Source organism: Hippocampus zosterae, chromosome 9 (genome assembly GCF_025434085.1).
Source record: "Hippocampus zosterae strain Florida chromosome 9, ASM2543408v3, whole genome shotgun sequence".
NCBI lineage: Eukaryota > Metazoa > Chordata > Actinopteri > Syngnathiformes > Syngnathidae > Hippocampus > Hippocampus zosterae.
Window position 1 is genome coordinate 10,495,632 of NC_067459.1, and position 18,389 is coordinate 10,514,020.

Consider the following 18,389-nt stretch of genomic DNA (forward strand, 5'->3'; position numbering starts at 1 on the left):
TCAAGTGGGCACTATTAAAAATATATTTTAAGATAACAATGGGAATTAGTCCAATAAATTGCTTTGTTCAATGAATCAAAGGGATTATCCCATGCTGTTATATTTATGTTCGAAATACACTGACGCCCACCACACACATCCACGGAGCTCAGAATCCGTCCGCCTGCATCTCGATCAAATCCACCCAAATCAATCGGGTTACACCACCTGCACCACAACTTAGACCTGCTTTTATATTGTCTAAGGTCTAGTCTACTCTCTGTCCTCAAATTGTCACGTGCGCTGGCGGGAGGTTGGGGGCGGGGGTGTAACAGAAGACACTGTTGGTCCACAGGAACACGCAGAAAGGCGCAGTGTGATCTGAAAATGATCATGCCCAGCACTAAAATGAAGATGTGACAGTATTTACATTGAGTGAACATTCATCTGTCTATAAAATATATGTCCTCCTTGATAAACTAAATGTACCAGATATGAAAGGTTTCCCTGCATGGAGTTGAGCGTTTTGATCAGGCTGTCACCGATAAAAGCCAAATGTGAAAATAATGAAACGCAGCCGCCCCATGAACGCACACTATTTGACACTATGCTCATTTCTGACAATTTTTCTGGAGTCGATGTCTCTTTTTCAATTTGGGTGATTCTCGCTGGAAGTTTTGAAAATGAGACCTTTAGATGATTATTCCTTTGGAATGGCAGGGATTTTCTCTGTTCGTGATTTTGAAGTGCTTGGCTCCAGTGGAGGCACTCCGCGAGCAAAACAGAGTCTTCAAAGCCTTTCCGCGGAGCCTCTTCTGCAATTTGCAATCATTGCTTTTCTTCAGTGCGTGAATAGCCTCTGTCTCCACTTCCAAAGATGATGAATGCCATGCCAGATGAAGCCCAACGCGGCTGACTGGTTAATCAGATATGCTATTGGCATCGGGGGAGCGGTAAAGTCAAAACAAATTGAATACAATGAATCCTTGCACTGAGAGGGAACAGGTGAACAAAAAAAGCCTTTCACCCCTCCGCCCCAATTGCTATATTTATAACGTGCCAAAACAAGATTAATCTGATAACAATGCATCGGCAAACGCCGCTCTACACAGCATGGTCTGGTTGGGTGCCAGTGAAAAGATCAGCAAGAAAAGTTCACATCATCAGCAGGATATGTTTTTTAAAATTGGTGCTATCTGTCTCCGGCCTTGCCACTTGCCTTCACCTGCAAGTCTTAATCTTGGGAGTAGACCAAAAACACACATCAAATTGAAGATTTTTCAGGGCATAATTATTTACACTGTTACAGAGCGTTTTAAAGAAGACAAACATTTTGTGTTCCACTTTCCAAAAACAGATTTAAGTGGTTCTATATTATAAATGAGTCTTCAAAAAGCTCATTTTAACAGACTATTTGGACCCGCAACATCACAAGAGGGTTTTCAAGTTGTTGGTTTAGGTTGCAGGGAGAATCTCTCGCAGTACGTATGTGTGTATGTATATATAATTTTTAAAAATGTATTTATTTATTTTTGCTCAGGTTCTGAACCAAACCGCATTATGGTTTGGATTCCAGAAATACAGGCAAAGTGCGATAAGAAAAATAGTACAGAAATTACAGAAATGCACACCAACAAAGTCTAAACTGAAATCGCTGGTCACAAGGAGCCAGGAAATAATGCATTAAACAAAAAGCACTTGCAGAGACAAGGTACAAGAGATCACCGAGAATACACAAACGAAATATCACAAGTCCATTAATGTGAAACCAAAGATCAAGATTGATAAAAAGGGAGAATGAAAATACTTACAAAGTTCTTAAATACATGACAGCCTTGATTGGTAAACAGAACGGGTGTGCCTGCTGGAGGGAAACGCCCTTCACTCCAGCTGGGGCTGAAAACAAAACAAACACGGAGACACGGCATATATAAGTTGTTCTGTCTGAAGCCCAAATTAAACTACAATAAAAATATGTTTCTTGTTGAAAACTGGTGGCGGATATGTTCGTGGCAGTTTTGTCATTAACTTGGTTATGTTAACAATTTTGGAGAACATTAACCCTCCTGATATGTTGATTTCCTTGTTTCAGTTGGAATGTTTCAAGGTCACCTTGAACTGCTGCATGATTGACTAAAAAGACAGACATGCATAACCAAGAGATCAAAAGAACCCAGGCCCACATGAGATTTCAGTTTTGAAATATTTTCTTTAAAACAAACCCACAACGTATCAGCAGGGTTCAATGCAGCCCCTGTCACTTCAAACAAAAGCTGCTTTCAAAAGCAGTTTAAACATTTTCTGATTTAATGTCAACCCACGCAACCTATGAAAAACGACGACTGCTCACAATTCATCATGCAACCTCTCGCATGGAATAATTTGTGGGGGGGGGGGGGGGGGGGGACACACCCCTGCTGCGTGATCCACGATGCACGTGATCTTGTATCCTGTGGTCTTGCCGCCAGGCCAAAGGCTTGTGAATATTCATCACAAGCGCGCAGTGCTGTAAATATTGAGTGCCGCTTTATCGGATCAGACCACTGACCTGACAGCGACAATCGTGTGGCCCCTTCATCACCCAAATATCATTTGCCATTTTTGTCGAAAAGTGACGACAGTAGATGTAGCACAATAGCACTTTTGGTTCAACCCATACAGAGGTCTGCATCCGTATAGTTATACAGGGCATGCTAATCCGCAAAGTTTGAATCAAGGCAACTCGGCTAATTCTTGTTTGTTGAATTTGTTGTGAAGACATTTTTCAAACCAGCCTCAAAAATACATTTAAAAGATCTCTGATTAAAATTTGCTGTTGACCAGTGTTATTGGCATGTGTGTGCACTGCTTAGGTAAGAAAAGGTTTGTATTTTTATGAAGTTTTTATTTTTCCACGTTTGCCGTGCAATTAACTGACAACCAGTCGAGGGTGTACCCTGGTTCTCTCGATCGATGGATCAGACTCCAATTACCCCCAACCCTAATGAGGAAATGTGGTATCGAAAATGGATGCACGAGCCCTGCGATTGACAAACCGTCCAGTGTGCATCCGCTTCTTTTGTCAAAACCCAGCTGGGAAAGGCTCCAGCTCATCCGTGACCCAAATGAGAAAAAAATCATATAATAATGAATTCAAGGATGCGTCCTGTGATTAACTGACAACAAGTCCAAGATATATCTCGCTGAGCTATTCCCAGCTGACCTTGCCAAAGGTCAGGTGGGAAGGATCCGGTTCCTCGCAACCCTAATGAGAAGAAGTGGGATAGAATATGGAAAGATGGATAGGATATCGACTGACGCCCGGTCTCAGCAGGGATAGACTCCAGGTCACTCACGAACGTAATGTAAACTAGCGATGTTTTAAAAATACTGTAAATAAATAAATACATGGATGAGTGTGCCCTGTGGATGAGTAGCAACCAGTACCCCACTTTTGTCACCCAAAATCAGATGACAAAATCAGATTACACACAACATTATGCACAGAAAATGAATGGGCTGGTTGTCAATTGGTTGAATGAAATGAAATGTGGTATGTAAGTAAGTACTTCCGTCTTCAAGGAGGGTAACTAATAATGCACTGGACAGGAACTTAGAGTGTCGTATTTAAAAATAAAAAAAGAAAAAAGAAAAAAACAATATTAAAATGATGCTGAATTAGCTTCTTTCTATTTTGGGTACTTGTTAGTGGCAAGTAGTTGAAGAAAAACACATTAAAACATGTTAAATCACAGGCAAGTTCTCAAGAGGCCAATCTTCTGAGCTGAAGATTAAAACTACAATTTTTAAAAAAGTCTTGCAGAAGATGAGCACAACGGCCCAGATCTACCGGTCGAGACCTCGGAGACCTCTGCAGTCAGTTTCCAAATTGTATCTCATGCTGCGTCATCAGATTGTAAATACGTGCTTAGGAGACGGTTGGTTACCTGGCACACTCGCTTCTGTTGATGTCATCCAGCAAGGGACACAATGTTCACACACGCAATTTTCCACATCGTCGTTGGTCCAACAAGAAATGCCAGAGGAGGTCAGTAATGACACTTCGGGGATATTTTACCGGTTGTTTTAGCTTGAAAAGAATTGAACAACTGTTGTAAGACAATGTTCTCTTGAATGTGGAGGGTAAAAGGTTCTGTTCTTGCTATTAAGAAGATAATATTTTTACAAGTGTGGTCTTATTATACTCCGTTCTGGCAGAGGCTTTATAAATGACTTGAAAATTAGACTCTGGGGGTTCAAATCGAGTTTATTATTCTCCAGTTCATTCGCATGGATGTACGGTACTGATGGTGTAGTCGTACACACACGCAGCTGGTGTGAGCATAATTCTTACACATGGATGTGAGTGGGAATGGTTGTTGTTTTATTGATGGGCAGCCAATCGATCCAGAGTGGAGTTTGCGTTTCACCCACTGTCAGCTGGAACAGTCTCAACAATATTTAACCATGCATATAATTTCATATCAGACGGAAACCACCTATGTCACAATTTGGTACATTTTATTTTATTTATTTTTTTACAAATCTATACTCTTTGTAATTCCAGGTGTGTTGGTGTTATTTATTTGTATTTTTTTTAACCAATCCATAGTGTTCAAAATGGCTTGCCCTCATTGACGGTGCACTGTTAATGTTGAAAAAAAAAAGGATGCTGCCTTACGCCAGTGCGTACCTGTGGATGAAATAGACGTAAAATGTAGTCAATGTCATGGAATGTAGTAAAAATGTTTGCGGTGAATGCCAGTCAGCCCGTCTTCGAATAAACTATCCATACTTTCATTTTTAGGGCTGCTGCACACTGCACGATGTCAGTGAAGGAACACACAGGTTGCTACAGAAAGAGGCAGTGGATTACAATGAAGGCAAAAATGAGGACATATCGAAAGATGGGAGATGATCTCATTTAATGGAACAGATCTGGTGTGGTGCGCGCCACTCAGGAAAATTGTTACTACTAACTTCAGTATTTCGGTCATTGTAAATATGGTTAAGTGTTGTTGTAAAAAAAGTATTTGTGTCATCTGCCTTGCACCAACAGTCCTCGGGACTCTATCTCCCATGCAAACGTGAACCGGATGTAAAGGGATGTATTTGTTGTAAATATTTATTCCTATTTATTGTTTTAGGTAGTGATGGGTCCAGCGACACCGATGCGTTGATGCATGCGCCGGGCTCACAGAGCAAACCACGTGTCGGTGCATGTGCCGCTTCATTACGTCACGTGATTGACACTTGAACTGCACCGGCGCAGTTTAGACTGCATCGGCTGCGTTGACACACTCCAGGCTGCTAATTGACACATCGGCTGCGTTGACACAGTCCAGGCTGCTAATTGACACGTGAACTGCACCGGTGCAGTTTAGACTGCATCGGCTGCTTGGCACAGTCCAAGCTGCGGCACTTAGTCCAGGGGGCGTCGACTCGGTGCAGGGGGCGTTGACGCAGCAAAAGCCCGCACAGTGTATCCTAAGGAAGTGCGTCTGGCGACACGATGCCGATTGCCGAAACAAGCTAGACCCTACCCTCGCTCGAGTAAAAATATATGTTTGGGCAATACCGAAAACACACTGATTATCAGAAAAAAATGTGTTCGTCTGACTTCTAGCGTCATGTCGGCTGTCATATAATAGGCTATTATTATATGAGAAGTGTTTTATGAACGTTTGTACTGTACGTCATACTCCAGTTGATTGAGAGGTCCCGCCTCTCAGGGGGAGTTCCAGAAAGTGACTGCGAGTGAGCACGCCGCATGTTTGATGACTCTGCCACGTTGCTATTAAAAGTCACATAAAACCTACACCTTGTCTGCTGACCATCATTACATCGGCTAGGCTAGCTTAGCTGTTGTCGTAGTTCAAAGCTTAATATGTGGCGTGGGTTTGGTCGGCGCCGCAAGTACGTGCTCACGCGCACAGCTGAGAGCAGCAGACTATCGACTGCTGAGACGCGCTTCACTCGAGTGACGTTGCTACAGTACGTGCATATTATGGAGCAGCTTCCGGACAAATACAAATTGTCCGCCGCGTAGAGCCATTTTGATCTCCTTTTGGAGAATAAGGTATTCATTAAAATCTCCTTGTCTCACCAAGTGCCTCTCGGATTTTTGACATGTCTTATTCCATTGTGTGTGTGTCTTCTCCACAACAGGGGAAATAGCATGCATTAAATGCAACAGACTGAAATTTAAAACACTTGAGCATCTTATTTTTCTAAATCAAAAATTGTGAAGACAAAGCCCACAAGCATCCTCATTCACATGAATTTCACATTATTGAAACACATTGAATGATACAATATGAATGCATGGATGTGAATGATATTGTCAAGGGTCAATGTCATCTTTATTGTCATTTATGATTTATGTATGACATGCAGCATAGATGAAATTTCTTCCTCTCAATCCTGAGTGCATACATGCATGTAAACATGCGGTGCATTAAACACATGCAGTTAAGAAAGGATAGCTGCTACACTGTATAAAAAAGACATGTAATCTGAACAGTATAGTCAATATAAACAATATAAACAGCATAAACAACAACAAACAATGGCGCTTGTGGCTACACTGAGCTTTTAACTCATTCAGTACCAGTCATTGGGTAGAGTGAGGTAGTGCATTGTATACACTTCATCATCAAATCAGTCTGTTCAGTCTGTCAAGTGGGTTGGCTGCAGGGATTTTGAAGGTACAGCAGGTGGCAGTGGTCAGCGACACAGTATCAACACAGTGTGTCATTGTGTCGACACGCCTCATGAGGACCTAAAACTTTTAGGTCACGTTTCGCGTGATGGATGTTGTAGGACCCCAAAAAGCAGGGAGGATTGACCAAAACGTATTTAACAAAAAATACACACAGGTGTAAAATGGAAAAAAAACTAACTCGAAGTACAAAAAAAAATGCCTGGAAATCACGAGGAACAAACAAAACTAAGACAGGAGCACACGTATGCTCACATACTCACAGCTCACAATGACCCAACAAAGACTGTCAGAAACTCAGGGAACTAAATACAAGCTAAATGACGAGACAACGAGAAACACCTGGACAACACACAAAGGGTTGAGGGAGCTAATTGGTTACACAGAAGGAGCACTGATAACGAGAACAGGTGGCGAAAAAAGGGCACATGAGGAATCAAAACCGAACATAACCAGATCAAAACATAACAATGCCGTTGCTGTGGATCTTTTATGCTTTTTAAAAATCTTTATTCTGTCATACAGACTTGATATCTCACAGTATATAAACTTGGATTACTCAATGACAGGTTGTTAGTACATTGACCTTTCGAGCAGAGTGTCAGTTCTTCCGTTTCCTCTGGGGTTCAGCCCTGCTCTATATTGTTATTTTGTATTTTCATAGATAAAGAATTTTACTGTTCAACGTCCGTGTCCTGTCTGCTCCTGGGTCCTAATTCCGCTCATCACGCAGCAGTATAAAGGTCATTGTCCATTAAATGAGTGCATCGAATGAATTAGCGTCAAGGTCAACAAATAAGCAAGTCACATCTTCAAGTATGTATGGCTGTGCGAGGGACTCAAATGGACTTGATTATGTCATTACATCCAATTTTCATTCATTTTGACAATCATTATATTTCATTCGTCACAGTCCCTCTCTTTATTTCGAGGCTTTAATTTTCAACCCAATCACATTTGAGTGAAGCATGATAGATTACACTACATAATTATACAGACAATTTTGGCCATGTACAACTTCTTACCTGGTAGAAAATTCTTCAGTCATTCTCTATGTTTGGTAACTCTGTTTTAGTTCATACATTTTCTTGAATTGCCTTTAATCCAGTTACAGTCAGGTAATTTTTTTTATTTACTTTTTTTTAATTTTTGTACCTTTGTTCCTGCGCTGGTGGTTGCACATGCTGCAGTCTGCAATTTGTCTGTCATCTTCCATCTACTGATGTAAGGAAAGAATGCAGGGCTTATCCCGGGGATTTTTGTTTTCAGCTCAAGACTAAAAGGATGAATCACCTGACACATAAAAACAAGTGCGCCTGATTGGCATTTTAAATCAGTAGGTCTGTTATTAATGACAAAGCTGGATGTAGATGAACTTCACTTCACGTAACTTTGTTCGCAGACAGAATGGTGCACACATTATGCAAGTGAAAGCCTCAAAACATGAAGAACCTTTCCATTCGCCTGTGATTTGAGCTGTAGGCCTACAACTCACTTGGTCAAGAACAGATTGACAGAAGCAATTTTCCTCATTAGACATAGTTGAAATGCAGGCCGCGCGCTTGTTGCATAGGAGCAAGACATAAGGAATTATATTCCTGGAGAGTGTGGAAGCCATTATCTTTAAATTAAGTACCTCATCATTTTACTATCGGCTGCTTTCAAGTCTGGATGGTCACCCAGATAGAAACGTCACTTCAACCACCTTTCTTTGCACTTTCAGACACAATATTAAATTTGATATTTCGACAAGAAATTCATATACCGTATTTTATTTGTTATGACTATAAAGTTGGATTTCCAAGGACTGTCTATAGATGGGACATTTTTCCAAGATCGTCTCATAATCGTGACATCAAACAATATCAACTACCATGTGTACCCCTCAATGCTATAGGAACTAAAAAGTTGCCTAATTTGAAGAAAACAAGTAATATTGAACAACTTCTTTTTTAAAAGTTGTAATCATAGGAAATTTGTATTTTTTCCAAGTTTAGTCATAATATTATAATAATAAAGCCAACATTTAACCAGAAAAAAAGCACATTTAAATAAGTTAATTTCCAAATTATTAGGCTATTCTTTAAATAATAAAAGAATCACATATTATTCAGGCAGGAATATCAGTTTAATGATGATATCAACATCAATGATTTTATGATAATATCAACCATATCAGAACTGTCAAGTGGCCCAGAGCTCTAAAATAGGAGGAGTACCGGTAATTATTTTCCTGTATTTGTTTTGAGTCCCTGTCCCACTGAGGGGTCAAAGTTTGTAAATGTAGCAGAATGTGCAGACACATCAGGGTTCGTTCAGGTTCACAAACATTCGCCAGATGTCCCCCAACAGTTATGTGGTTTGATAGTGGTATGGCAGTGTATAAACTACTGCCTCCAGGAGTAACTTCACTTTTATTGTCTTTATGAGCTATTGCGTTTTTTCCCCCCACCCTGGGCTTTGGTTTGCTTCATTGATTGGTTTTCGTGTAGTTGATGTGATTAAAGTCAACAAATGTCAAGTCCGCTTTGAGTCCAGCATTGTCATGAGCAACTCAATTCAATTCACGCTCTTTTCTCAACAGGTAGTCAGGTGAGTAACCCGTAGAAACATGATCGATTGACTGGCCCAGGAGACTCTGCATATCAAACAACCTCAACTCATGATAGCCTGTATGCATGCATCATGTGTACAGGGAATCGGGAACAAGAAAGAAAAAAAAAGACCGGTATGGAGCAATAGACTAAAAGCGAGTGGTTGCCTGCCAGTTGACAGAGGCTGATATGAGTCTCAGATGAGGTTCTGGATTGTAGTCAGCCGCAGACGCTATATTTACCACTCTTGTCTGAACTTATACACGCCACCACCGTGACGATGGTGCAGTTGCCGCGTTACGTCTGCAAGTGCGAGATTGGTGCACCAGGTGTGAAATTGAGATGAAATATTGATTTGGAATACTTTCCCTTAAGCGGGAGAAATGGTACGGAGAACTGAGGGGATTTATGCTTCAGTTTACTGCGTCGGGCAGCAGATGTTTGTCACGTCGCGTGTCCGCCAGCAGGTGGCGGGTTTTCTCCCCCGCCATTTGTGCACCTGTCCGTAATTTCGGGCTGATTACCCTCCTATATTAATGAGACTCCGGCAGTTCTCCCACTGCCGGAGAATTCCTCACCGTGCCATTGATCTCTCGTGCTAATTCCTCTATTTGTAGATTACTCGTTGCCTTCTTGCCTTGCGGCCTTGACTCTTGCCATTCGCGTTAGTCACTAAATTGAATACTTAGATATTGCCTAATCAGTAGCTCCTCGCACTTTGTTTTTCAGCGAGCGTTTTCAGTTGTTTCCTTATTTCTTCCCTGGTCCTTATTTGACCAGCGTTTTGTGTTTCCGTTTTTTCCCTGTCGGGCTCTTTCGGTTTTTGTCATTAAAGACACTCTTTGCTTTGAGAAAATTCTTTCGTTGTCTGTTTTCCGGGGATCCAATCCTTTATTTTTTCGTTCTGCACGGAGCGGTCATTATCGCTTCGGGCAGATCGTGACAGAATTCTCCGGCCACCATGGATCCCGCAGACATCGAAAAAATTTTTTCCGCTCTTTCCCGACAAGAGCAACAGATGAGTCAGCAGGGCCAAGCCATTAGGGAACTCCGTGGCGCGGTCTCCATGCTGGCTCATCGGTCCGATGATTTAGAACCTCGGTTGGTCCGGGTGGAAGAGCGGAGACCATCTCCCCCCGGGGTTCATTCTATTATTCCCGAAGCGCCCTCCTCATATCCCGTTATGACGAGGGAGCCATCGCTTCCACACCCCCCTCGCTACGGGGGCGAGCACGGGCAGTGTGGACACTTCCTCCACCTGTGCTCTCTCATATTCGACCTACAGCCTTCTGCCTATGCTAATGACGCCGCCAAGGTGGCTTATGTCATGAGTCTGTTAACAGGTCCGGCGGCATCGTGGGCGATTGCGACCAGTGACGCCAAGCCGAATCTCCGTACCTCGTTCCCCGACTTCGTGGCTGCGTTCCGCCGGGTGTTCCATCATCCCGTGCGAGGCAGAGAGGCAGAGGGCCGGCTACTCGCCCTCCGCCAGGGAGAGCGATCGGTAGCGGATTACTCCATCGAGTTCCGGATCCTGGCCGCCCAGAGTGGATACGATGATCGGGCGCTGTGTGGCCTGTTTCGCCGCGGGCTAAACCCTCAACTCAAGGACGAGCTGGCGACCCGCGACCACAGCACCAACCTGGAGGAATTAATCGACCTCTCCCTCCTCATGGACAATCGCCTGAGGGAGCGAAGCCGGGAGCGTGGAGGTGATCGGTCCCAGTTCCGACGAACACCCACGGAGGAACAGGTGCAGCTGGGAGGCAGGGACGCTGGTGCGGAGGAAAGAAAGCGTCGTTTCAGCGACCGAGCGACGACTGACGGCGTTCCACCATCTCCTCACGCCGCAACCAACCATCCGGGGTCGTCACCCCCTGCCCACCAGGAGTACTGTGAGTCACGACCGCGCGCGCCCCCCTTCGAGTCTAGGCGAGTCGACTCGCGGCCTGGACACCCCAACAGACTCGAACTCGAGGGGGAGATATTAACGGGGTCCCGGTCGTGGCGGGTTCGGGCTCTGGTTGACTCGGGGGCTGATGACTGTATAATGGACACCGATCTCGCATCCGAGCTGGGTTGTTCCGTGGAGAGGTTGATAGATAGGAAGCGGGTTTGTGATCTTGATGGGCGCCTCCTGGCGGTAGTTACGCATAGGACGGAGCCGTTGAAACTTCTACTGTCCGGCAACCATGTCGAACATCGCCGTTTTTACCTAATGCCGTCTCGCAATGCCCCGATCGTTCTCGGGTTACCCTGGCTGAAGACACACAATCCCGTGATTTCCTGGGCGCGCCCAGCGATAGACAGCTGGAGCCCATATTGTTACCAGCACTGTCTTCAATCGGCCGTCGGGAAGCATGAACGTGTCACGCCCCCCGAGGAGATCTGCCTTGACGGAGTGCCGGATTGCTATCGGGATCTAAAGGAGGTGTTCAGCGAGGATCGTGCCCACTCTTTGCCTCCACACCGCCCCTACGATTGTGCTATAGACCTGCAGGCGGGCGCCCCGTTGCCGACCTCGCGGCTGTATCAGGTGTCCCAACCCGAGCGCGAGGCATTGACGGAGTACATCAACAGCTCGCTCGCCGCAGGTCTTATTAGACCATCGCGTTCACCGTTAGGGGCGGGTTTTTTCTTCGTAGGGAAGAAGGACAAGACCCTGCGACCCTGCGTAGACTATCGGGGATTAAACGAGATAACAATTAAGAATAGATACCCGCTACCCTTGCTGGACTCCGCCTTCGCCCCATTGCAGTCAGCCACCATTTTCTCCAAATTAGACTTGCGCAGCGCTTACCACTTGGTTCGCATCCGAGAGGGTGACGAGTGGAAGACGGCTTTTAAGACCCCTCTGGGTCATTTTGAATACCTGGTTATGCCTTTTGGGCTCACCAACGCCCCTGCCGTTTTTCAAAATCTAATTAATGATGTGCTAAGGGACATGATAAACATCTTTTGTTTCGTTTACCTTGACGATATTTTAATTTTTTCCCAGTCACTACACGAGCACCAGCAACACGTTAGGCTGGTGCTACAACGTCTACTGGAGAACCGGCTCTTCGTCAAGGCAGAAAAGTGTGAATTCCATGTCCCCGTCATCTCCTTCCTAGGGTTCATTATCGAACAGGGCAGGTTAAGGGCGGACCCCATTAAGACGCGTGCAGTCACTAACTGGCCGGTTCCGTCCAATCGCAAGGAACTGCAGCGCTTCCTGGGGTTCGCCAACTTCTACCGACGCTTCATCCGCGGTTATAGTCAGAAGGCGCTCCCCTTAACCCGCCTTACGTCCATCAAAACCCCATTTAAGTGGGATTCGACCGCGGATGCGGCGTTCGCAAACCTGAAGGCGGCGTTCACCAGTCCCCCCGTACTACAGCACCCTGATCCTGATCTCCCCTTTATCGTGGAGGTGGACGCCTCGGATTCGGGGGTGGGGGCTGTGCTGTCCCAGCGCTCTCCGGTCGACCAGAAGTTGCACCCCTGCGCCTTCTTCTCCCGTCGACTCAGTGCCGCTGAGTCCAATTACGACGTGGGCAACCGTGAACTGTTGGCAGTTGTGACCGCCTTGCAGGAGTGGCGGCACTGGCTCGAGGGGGCAAAGGAACCCTTTACGGTCTACACGGATCATAAGAACCTCGCCTACCTCCGCTCCGCCAAAAGACTGAACGCCCGTCAGGCCCGGTGGGCCCTCTTCCTTACCAGGTTCGACTTCATCCTCACCTACTCTCCCGGGTCTAAGAACACCAAGCCCGACGCCCTCTCCCGTCTCCACGAGCCTGCGGGGAGGGATCGATCCCCGGAGACCATCCTCCCGGCCCGGTGCGTCGTGGGGGCCGTCCAGTGGGAGGTTGAGCAGCGGATCCAGGCAGCCCTGGAGGGGGTTCAGGTGCCGACGGAGTGCCCAGCAGGGAGGCTATTCGTACCTCCTCCCTTACGATCTGAAGTTCTGCAGTGGGGACATGGGTCCAAGGTGGCGTGTCATCCCGGGGTGAACCGGACTGTGCAACTCGTCGCCCAGCGTTTCTGGTGGCCGGAGCTCCGCAACGACGTGACGGAGTTCGTCAAGGCCTGCACCTCCTGCGCCTGCGGCAAGTCGTCCCATCAGCCGCCGGCGGGACTGCTCCAGCCGTTGCCCATTCCTCCTCGCCCGTGGTCCCACATCGCCCTGGACTTCGTCACGGGTCTCCCGCCTTCCCGGGGTCGAACTGTCGTACTCACGATCGTGGACCGCTTCTCCAAGGCGGCTCATTTTGTTCCTTTGTCCAGGTTGCCGTCGGCGCTGGAGACCGCCAACCTCCTTGTCGAACACGTCTTCCGTCTCCACGGCATTCCACTGAACATTGTCTCGGACCGGGGGCCCCAGTTCGTATCCCGCGTCTGGAAGCAGTTCTGCCGGTCCCTCGGGGCCACGGCCAGTCTGACCTCGGGGTACCACCCCCAGTCCAATGGACAAGCCGAGCGTGCCAACCAGGATCTGGGGGCGGCCCTCCGCTGTGTGTGCCTTCACCGTCCCTCATCCTGGGTCGACCACTTACCCTGGGTGGAGTACGCGCACAACACCCTCGTCTCTTCTGCCACTGGTAGGTCCCCCTTCATGGCCGCCTACGGGTACCAGCCGCCGCTGTTCCCGTCCCAGGAGGGGCAGGTGGAGGTCCCCTCTGTGCAGCACCACCTCAAGCGGGCCCATCGCGTGTGGAAGGAGGCCCGGGCTGCGTTGTCCCGCACGGCGGCCAGGAACCAGCGGATCGCGGATCGTCGCCGGCGCCCGGCTCCTTCATACGTGGTAGGACAGAAGGTGTGGTTGGCGACTAGGGATCTTCGGCTGGCCGGCACGTCTGCGAAACTGGGACCCCGATTTACTGGACCGTTCGAGGTCGAGGCCGTCATCAGTCCATCTGCAGTCAGGCTCCGGCTGCCACCCACCATGAAGGTTCACCCCGTCTTCCACGTCTCCCTACTCAAACCCGTGTCCTCCAGTGACTTGGCTCCTCCTCCCACGCCGCCGCCCCCTCCGCGGGTCGTCGACGGTGACCCGGTGTACACGGTTCGTGCCATCCTGGACTCTCGGCGCAGGGGAAAGGGGTTCCAGTATCTGGTCGACTGGGAGGGCTACGGGCCTGAGGAGCGGCAGTGGGTGCCCCGCTCCTGGATCCTTGATCCGTCCCTTTTGCGCGACTTCCACGCTGCACATCCATCCAAGCCGGGTAGTCCGCCGGGAGGCGTCCATTGAGGGGGGGGTACTGTCACGTCGCGTGTCCGCCAGCAGGTGGCGGGTTTTCTCCCCCGCCATTTGTGCACCTGTCCGTAATTTCGGGCTGATTACCCTCCTATATTAATGAGACTCCGGCAGTTCTCCCACTGCCGGAGAATTCCTCACCGTGCCATTGATCTCTCGTGCTAATTCCTCTATTTGTAGATTACTCGTTGCCTTCTTGCCTTGCGGCCTTGACTCTTGCCATTCGCGTTAGTCACTAAATTGAATACTTAGATATTGCCTAATCAGTAGCTCCTCGCACTTTGTTTTTCAGCGAGCGTTTTCAGTTGTTTCCTTATTTCTTCCCTGGTCCTTATTTGACCAGCGTTTTGTGTTTCCGTTTTTTCCCTGTCGGGCTCTTTCGGTTTTTGTCATTAAAGACACTCTTTGCTTTGAGAAAATTCTTTCGTTGTCTGTTTTCCGGGGATCCAATCCTTTATTTTTTCGTTCTGCACGGAGCGGTCATTATCGCTTCGGGCAGATCGTGACAATGTTTGGTTTAATTGTATGTAATTCATCCAATTTTAAGGGAACTTAACTTCTGGATCGAAGAAGGAATCACTTGCAATTTTTTTTTTTTTTTTTGCTCATTCAAGCTGTCATTTCACAAGTTAAAGTCTTTATATTGGGCGGCCCGGTAGTCCAGTGGTTAGCACGTCGGCTTCACAGTGCAGAGGTACCGGGTTCAATTCCAGCTCCGGCCTCCTTGTGTGGAGTTTGCATGTTCTCCCCGGGGCCTGCGTGGGTTTTCTCCGGGTACTCCGGTTTCCTCCCACATTCCAAAAACATGTGTGGCAGGCTGATTGAACACTCTAAATTGTCCCTAGGTGTGAGTGTGAGCGTGGTTGCTTGTTCGTCTCTGTGTGCCCTGCGATTGGCTGGCAACCGATTCAGGGTGTCCCCCGCCTACTGCCCAGAGACAGCTGGGATAGGCTCCAGCACCCCCCCCCCCCCCCCGCGACCCTTGTGAGGATCAAGCGGTTCGGAAGATGAATGAATGAATGAAGTCTTTATACTGAGCTTCAAAATGTTCTTTGTATAAATGAATATTAAGAGGGGAAATGCATATTAAAGTGAATCATAGTTTTGATTTTAAAAATGGATTCCAGTTTCCTCTGGACTTTTGGTCTTACTACTTGCAATCACTACTGGAATTAAATCAAATTTCTGTGATTTCTGTAAATCTTTGAAAGTGTTTTCATTTTCAAATTATCACTTCTATGAGATTCCTAGGAAATCACAATGTTCCATCACTGTTGAGCTCTTGTTCGAACAGCCCCAGAGGCTTCTCACATGGTCCTTTGGGACATCCCGATGGTGGTGAACCCTGCATTAGACAAACTCACATTCACCCTTAAGTATAATTTAACGTTTTTCATTATACCCAACATACATGTTTGGGGAATGTAGGAGGAAACTGGAAATAAGGAAACTCCACACAGAAAGGCCGCAACTGGGATTAGAGCCCAGATGTCACGTTGCATGGTGGTGGTGGACCCCAAAAAGCAGGCAGGAGAGAGGAGCAGGGTGTATTTGAAGATGTGTATTGATAAAACACAGAAAACTAAATCCTAGTGATGGGTCCATGAGGCCTCATGAGGCGTGTCGACACACTGACACACTGTGTTGATACTGTGCTGATACTGTGTCACTGACCACTGCCACCTGCTGGACCTTCAAGATCCCTGCATCCAACCCACTCAACAGACTGAACTGACTGATAATTCTTTTGTATATTGAACATATAAAATATACAATTCGGTAATAAATTGGCAAAAAAGTGAAGGTAAGATATAAAAAAAGGAAAAGAAAATAGTCATCATCACAAATATGTGTTCAAAGGCGTAGAAAGAAGTAAAAAAACCCTAGAGTCCTACCCCTTCTTATATATGAATTGATCATTTTTCAAAATAGAAAAGAAAGTCTACATATCAACAAATGCTTTTACCCTTATGTATGCTGTACTTATACATTTTTACAACTTTAGGTTTGTATATACAGTACATACTCATTGGAGCACAAGTATATGTCGATTTTCTCATATTCATAATGGATGCTACATTTCATTAATATATTAAATAATCTCATCAATGTATTCCTGATGTATTGCTATATTTCATGGGTGTATCGAATTTATTAGCTTAATTCTGATTTGTGTAGTTGTCTTGTACTACTCTCAAATTCATTTTTAATCTCAGCAAGAGAGTTCCTCATTTTACTGGTCCGTTTCAGAATCATTCCACAGATTTACACCTATTACACATACACTCCTTTGTGTGATGTTCGTTCGTGTTTTGGAATTTTTTGTATAGATTAGTACCCCCTAAATTATGACAACTTTCTCGAATTTTAAAAAGCTTCTGGATGTTTTGGCAAAGGAGGTTATTGTGTGCTTTGTACATTAATTGGGCGATTTTGAAGTCAATCAGGTCATGTGATTTCATTGTTTAATTTGATAAACAGTGGATTTGTGGGTTCCGTCCATTTGGAGCCAGTGATTTTTCCGATTGCTTTGTATTGTAGTTTTAAAACAGTGTTTTACTGGCATTTCCCCATATTTCCACACAATAGGTCAAATATGGAAGTAATAAAAGTGTGTACAAGGATTTCTTATTCAGCACATCCTTAGTTTTGGGAGGATCCCTATGGTTTGGGATATTTTTCTTTTATTATCTATTATGTAGCTGCCAGCACGGTTTTGCATCTACAACTGTTCCAAGACATTTTCATAAGGTCATTCATCGATTTGATGATGAAGTGTATACAATATCATTCACATCCATGCATTCATTTTGCAACATTCAATGTGTTCAAATAATGTGAAGATCATTTGAATGAGGATGCTTGTGGGCTTTGATTTCACATTTTTATTGAGAAAAATAAGATGCTCCAATGTTTTAAACTTCAGCCTGTTGCGTCTTTTACAAGCAATTTCTCCTGCTGTGAAGAACACACGCTCACAAGGGACGGATGTGGCTGGCGTACAAAGGAACTCCTTTGCGAGGTGGGAGAGGTTTGGGAAAGAAGTGTGTTGGTCCTTCCAGTACAGCTGCTTCCTGGAACCTTGATTGTCAAACATGGAGTGGAGAGTCAACCAATAATTACTGATTGTCAATTAATCATCAACATAGCAACCGTGAAAAGATGAGTGAACGTTTGTATACCTGGCGTAATACCGGGTGTATCGCGAACTTCATTCTCATGCTTGGCCCGATAATGCCTCAGCATGGTGGAGGTGCTTCTGTTGGCGAATTGACTTGGCAAATTCGACATTTCACCTGTAATGAAATGTGAATAAGAAGTAACTAAGAGTTACCTTGAAATGTATTCGGATTAGAATGGTACAACACGTCAATAATCTGAGAGGCACTCGGCGAGTGCCTCTCGCCGAGAGGCTCTCGGCGACAGAAGGCGATTTAAATAAATAAATAAATAATACCTTATTCTCCAGGACATCAAAATGGTCCCACACGGCGGATGATTTGCGTCTCTGCTCCATAATCGGCAAGGAAGGCAAGGCACGAACACGAAGTCTGCACTGACACGCGCTTCGACAAGCGAGCGTGAGTGAGGTCTGGCTTGTTTCGGCAGGTGTTCCTTATAAACACTGTGTGGCGGGCTTTTGCTGCGTCAACGCCCTCTGCACTGAGTCGACGCCCCCTGGACTAAGTGGCGCAGCCTGTACTGTGCCAAGCAGCCGATGCAGTCTAAACTGCACCGGTGCAGTTCACGTGTCAATTAGCAGCCTGGACTGTGTCAACGCAGCCGATGTGTCAATTAGCAGCCTGGACTGTGTCAACGCAGCCGGTGTGTCAATTAGCAGCCTGGACTGTGTCAACGCAGCCGGTGTGTCAATTAG

General features: G+C 46.0%; 1 long non-coding RNA gene across 1 annotated transcript; it reads right to left on the reverse strand.

Moving 5' to 3' along the window:
* Window positions 1-17,069: 17,069 nt before the first annotated feature.
* LOC127607502 (uncharacterized) lies at window positions 17,070-18,361 on the reverse strand. Its single transcript, XR_007964087.1, has 3 exons — window positions 17,970-18,361; window positions 17,695-17,808; window positions 17,070-17,593 (listed from the first exon to the last, which is right to left on the reverse strand). It is a non-coding gene; the product is annotated as an uncharacterized LOC127607502 (long non-coding RNA).
* Window positions 18,362-18,389: the final 28 nt, after the last annotated feature.